The 5992-nt window shown below is 38.4% G+C and overlaps 1 long non-coding RNA gene across 1 annotated transcript; it reads left to right on the forward strand.

Annotated features, from left to right (window-relative positions):
• Positions 1–2003: 2003 nt before the first annotated feature.
• Positions 2004–3328, forward strand: LOC143414426 (uncharacterized). Its single transcript, XR_013095050.1, has 3 exons — positions 2004–2044; positions 2244–2331; positions 3031–3328. It is a non-coding gene; the product is annotated as an uncharacterized LOC143414426 (long non-coding RNA).
• The last annotated feature ends 2664 nt before the right edge of the window (positions 3329–5992 follow it).

Here is a 5992-nt window from a genome sequence, read left to right on the forward strand (position 1 = left end):
CTTTATATGTTTTTATATAGATATGGAATTGATGTTTCGTTTAGAAACACTGCTCCAGAGTGGGGTTCAAACACGTATGTCATGTGACATAAGTAAGGGTTTGGTGGCTCACCTGCTGTTTCAAGGCAGGTCAGGCGCAAGGATTCAGATTTTTTTTTTTTATGGGTGTTTTCCCAGGCTGTTGGCAAGGCTCGCTAAAAATAAAGCTCACTGAGCCCCAAAACAGCTTGACACAATAAACATATCGGTCCATTCTCAATATATTTTATTTTATAGCTGGATTTATTGTGTGTTTCATAACAATCACTAAGCAACTGAAACAGCTTCAAGAAGGTCAACAGAGAGAAAATGGTATTGTTGAAAATTTTCTGAAGGACACTACCATCAGCGAGCACTCAATGTGGGAACAGCCTCGGTGTTTTTTCTTCCTTGTTTGTACCGGTATTTCCCCAAAACACGTGCTGATCGAAGTTATTGATAGTCTGGTGTAATAATTGGCCTTAATTGTAATTGTGCAGAGTTTGTGTATTTTTTTTTATTTTTTTTTTCTTCACAAAACAGCATTATGAGATGTCACTGTGGAAACCGCTCTGATTGTTTCTTAACCTCGACACAATTTCGGCATAGTCACACCATTGCTTCACACGTTAGACTCACCTTGCCTTTGTTTTGCGTCATCGTAAATGCTTTCTCGCAACTATAAAGAAACCGTTTACAACACGTGTCAAAGTCAAGGCCCGCGGGCCACATCCGGCCCGGCGTACAGTGTAGTGGAGCTAATGTGGCTGTAGTTAAGGAATTTAATACGGTAAAAAAAATACATTTTTCCTGGCCAAAATATATTTCAAATATATGGTAAATATGTTGTATTTGTGATGCTCAAAGAAATATATTTTTGAAATTGAAAATATATTTTTTTCAAACTGAAATACATTTCAAAAGATATTTTAGGGTGAAGAAAATACATTTCCAACCTTACGGTAGAATGTATATCAAAGTATCCTTTATTTAAAATGTATTTAGTGCAATAATGATAATAATAATAATAAAAGTAAAACATGTCTTATGTACATCTGCAAAAAACAGTTGGATTCAAACAAAACAGTCAAAGGTTTAGCAAGAATTAGGTTGTTTGTTCATTTGCTTACAGTATTTCACATTACACAATATCTCACTATAATGTGGTGTTAACTTGACTTTGAAATCATCTTTCAGTAATACAGTAAACAAGATACAACAACTGCTATGTTCACTTTAATTTTTGACAATATATACAATATAGTAATTAAAGGAACACACTCCACTTTTTTTGGAAATAGGCTCATTCTCCATCTCTCTCAGAGTTAAAAATGCAGCATCTTCTTTCTAGATCCGTAATAGGGCTCTGGAGCGTGATCTTACCGGATGGGGCGAAGCCAGGATTTTTGGTCGAGGCGCCATATCAGCAGGCCAAACAAATGCTTGCTGTGTGGTCGGTTGTGATGTTAGATTGCACAACCGGCAAGGAAATAAGCTTGAAAATGGACCCTCTTTTCATTGTTTCCTCACCTGGAAGCATCATGAGGGAGCTTATGTATCGGATGTTACCAAAAGAAGGCGTCTAGCCTGCATAGCAGCTGTGAGACGAGCTGATATCCAGTTCTCTACCATCCCCAGATATCTGTTGGTGTGCTACAGTATTTTCATTCTGGTAAGTTCTAAATAAGTTCATATTACTGTTTATAGCAGGGGCGGAGCGTGGGGGTGGCTTACGGGGCTTAAGCCCGGGTTGTTTTGTCAGAAGCCCGGGGTATTTTGGAGTGTAATTTTTTCATAGTTAGATGCCTGGCTGACAACTGTATAAAACAAAAAGTACACACAATATTCGAAGCACATAGTGCACACTGTGGGAATTTACGACTGTGCGTGAATCCCCCCCTGATATTGGTATGATCCAAGCTCAGGCACTAAGCGACTGAGCGAGAGGGCGGGGCAGCTGCTGCCCGTGAGTGCGCTGTTGGAGAGACGGAGCCAGCCATACTAAGGAGAGCTTAAGTTTGACCAGGTACCAAAGCAAATCATTCGTACTGTACAAATAATGTAAATATGACGGTGCATCACGAAAGATTGATATGAAACTGATCACTTGACCAATATTACGTTACTTGCTCTTCAAGTGAATCAACAAATGGCAAAATGAAAAGCCGAACAAATGCTATTTTTTTTAGAGTCTTAGCTTACGTGTGTTTATTTCATATTTTCAGTTCTTACCCTCCCCGACTAAATCGGTTTCAGTTATGTACTGAAACATAAGAATGGACATTAGAGGGTTCTTTCAAAGAAAAAACTCAGGTAAATGTTATTTTATATATTATGCTTTGTATGTTGTTCAGTATATTTCTATGCAAAACAAGAGGGATTTCAGTACACAGCAGGATATTCACATTTGTAACCAGATATTTACATACACTTTAGGGAGAAAACATAAAACATTTTTACTGTACAACATCAATTTAGAGTAAATTTTTGTTTTAGATAAATATTGAAATATATTTTGAATTAGTTAAATTTCAGAATAAAGAGAGACAGAGCTATTTTTATCACTTTCATCAAATTTAGGAGTACATGTACACTAAATTTATTGTTAATTAATAAGAAAACTCCAGACGATTCCATTCTGAGCTGAAGAAGCTTGTGATAGGTTAGTAGAGTCCATGTGAGTAAATTGCTGGCACAGCTGTGGATGCATATAAGGCAAAACACAGAGCCTGTTTCTTTGACATGGGAAAATCAAGAGAGATCAACCAAAACACCAGGAACAGAACTGTGGAGCTCCATAAGTGTGGCTCAAGTTTGAATACAATTTGGTGCCATTTGCAATTAAGAAATACAGACAGTTTCTCTCTTTACTCTTAAAGTTAACAAATATGTTTTTATATTTATCAATCTAAAAAAAATAAACATTTAGTCTGATTTGATGTTACAATTAAAAAAGTGTTTTTATCTGAAGAGTAAATATCTGGTTTCAACTGTATATTTGATGATTGTCAGCACAAAGAGGGAGAGAGAGGAGAACGAGGACAGAACAGATGAACAAGAGCAGGTGAGACACACATGTTAGTCAAATGGTTGTTTACCAAAAGTATCACCGTATCATAGGTCCTCATGTATCTCGTACCTAGTGTTTCTTTTTAGGTTTGTTATTTTTCAAATTCTGTATTTATTAAGTTCTGCAGGCTTGTTTGCACAACAAGGCTGAATAATTATATAAACTTTTCTCAATCTAAATAGTGTACTTTGGTAGAATTAAAAAAATAAGTGTAGTGCAGGTCTATGAAGATTTTTAGTGCTATCATCTAGTTCTGATTCTGGTTCTGTCTTGGTTAAGTCCTCAGTAGTCCTGATTTTGAACTGTTGTAGTCCTGTTTTTAATTCTGGATCAGTTCTGGGTCTGGTTGAATTGGGGTTTAGTCCTCGTGTCTTGATGCAGCCCTGACCTTGTTCTGCCTTGCTGCTTAATTAAAAAACTAGTTTAAGGTGTCCTGCACATGTGATATATATTTTATATATATATATTTTTCCCTATATGAAGTCATTCTTTTTTCTTTTTTCCAAAAAAAAAAAAAAAAAAAAAATCCCACATGCATACTACTCTTTGGGCTAAGCCCCGGGTGTTTCAAATGTCTGGCTCCGCCTCTGGTTTATAGCCTATTAGTTTTATTTTCAATGTGCTCTGAGGTCATAGCAAATTAGAACAAACATCATAATGAGTGATTTTGCAGAACTACCTTCTATTTATAGAGTTGCTAATTATTTGGCATTATTGCAAGCAAACCAGCCTATGAAATGGATGAAACAAATCCTAACTGGTTTCCAACACTACACATGGGGCACTGCCGGAACCTTTGCTTCAAACTACATGCTGCATACCACCATGCCAATCAGATTACATCTTCCATGTGAGGGTGAAAAGGTGACCCTCCTGGATAAGATGGCAAAGGTTTGCTGCGTTTTGGTGAACATGTGCCCCAGTGTGGTAGTAAAACCAGGGGAAAATGCTCTTGTTAAATACTCTTAAAAGTCTTGTGCTGTATAGTGATACATTTAAAAAGAGACAGTAAATTACAGAATGCTAGTAGTGGGTGATATTATTTAAATGCTGTCATGATTTTATGTGAACATTTTGTCATTTGTAAACTATAAACGACATGGATACTACATTGTAACTGATGTGATGTTTTACAACGTGGTTGTAATTTTAAAAAAAAAAAGGTAAACATTTATTTGTTTCTTTATTCAACTTTTGAACAGTGTTACTTAGTAAGTACATATTCAGTAAATGCAAATCATTTATATAGCCCCCTAAATGCAACATTATGGGTTATTCAGAACAGAACTATGCTTGGAAAAATATTTTCCCATCTCTTGAGACAACTCCTCCACAGTAGCAGGTGGAATTTTTATTTTTTGAGGACGGCTTCTTTTACCTGTCACTGCAGATGGTCTGTTTTTGTTTTGATCCAGAGCCCTTTTTGGGCCGCTGAAGAGTAGAGGTCTATCTTATGGCCAACCACTGACAGTATCTTGGCCATATTACCCAGCAAAACCCAGTATGTAGGTTCATCTGTAACAGTCCCTGTGACACGGATCAACACTGTTGCTTCTACTTAAACAGAAGAGCAGCGACATGGGTGCAGGTCATACAGGTGCAACCTTCCCTGTGATGCTCACAATGACCCATGGCTGCAATGCTGGTTCATTCAGTCTTTGAGATTTCAGTACCTGAAACACACAAAGACAAGGTTCATTTAAAGACAAGAACTTTAATGAGCCACGGCCGACACAGATGTGTTTAATCTACTTTCAAATACATTTATAATTAAAGCTGCAAGCAGCGTTATGAGGGCCCTCGCACCCCCGGCGTGTCGAGCCACGCCCAACACCTAAAACCAGCACCTCCGATCTGATGTCACATTGATGGAATTCATGCATTTAACCACCAGCTAACATTTCAACTCATTCATTCATGATTAGTTAGTCGTTCCACTAGGTGGCACTCTAACCATTATGTACAAATGGCATAACAAACATTTCCGAGCTCGAGTCTCATCACGCCTATGAGCTTTGGGAGAGATTGGACATTGTGTCTTTGAGTGACAGCAGATTACTGCTTTTTGGCGAGTGATTGAAACTCTACGTGCCGCCATGACCACCCCGTTTCCCTGAATGTAAAAAGCTTCGCAATTTAACATCACAAAGGTCTTTAGATTCCACACACAGGAGATTGCATCAATCTGATGAAATCCCTTGGAGGAGTTCGTCAAAGAACGGTGCCTGAAAAGAGGGGAAAATGTTGCCAAAATTGCACATTAATTTTAAAATGGCTGACTTCCTGTTGGATTTGGGATATTGCTCCAAGATACTTTTTTGTACATCTTGATATCTCCTATAAGCTTACCAGGTTTCAGACTCATACATAGAACACAGAGCAGGGGCTGATATTTTGAAATTTTGTAGGGGGCGCTGTGGAGCAATTTCGCGCTATTCAATGAAAATGATCACATGACAACAAAGCCTTCATCCATTTGGAGGTGTGTGCCAAATTTCAAGCCTCTATAAACTTTCCAAGCCCCTCAAAAGCCACTTCATCTTTCATGGTGAACCGCGTTGCCACCAGGGTGCGCCGTTCAGTTTAAAGACACAATTTTTGCACTGAAGCATCACGAGGGACTGATGGTGATATTCACCGCTTTTGAGGTGGCCACAATGAACCTGTGAAAATCAGTACAACAAAATTAAAGCCATGACATTTCCTGTTGCCACTAGGTGGCGCTGTCCGTATTTCCGACAATGGGCACATCAATCTGTTCAGGGCACCCCCGGCGCGTCGAGCCACGCCCAACACCTAAAACCAGCACCTCCGATCTGATGTCACATTGATGGAATTCATGCATTTAACCACCAGCTAACATTTCAACTCATTCATTCATGATTAGTTAGTCGTTCCACTAGG

This window comes from Maylandia zebra, linkage group LG20 (assembly GCF_041146795.1).
Source record: "Maylandia zebra isolate NMK-2024a linkage group LG20, Mzebra_GT3a, whole genome shotgun sequence".
NCBI classification, from domain to species: domain Eukaryota; kingdom Metazoa; phylum Chordata; class Actinopteri; order Cichliformes; family Cichlidae; genus Maylandia; species Maylandia zebra.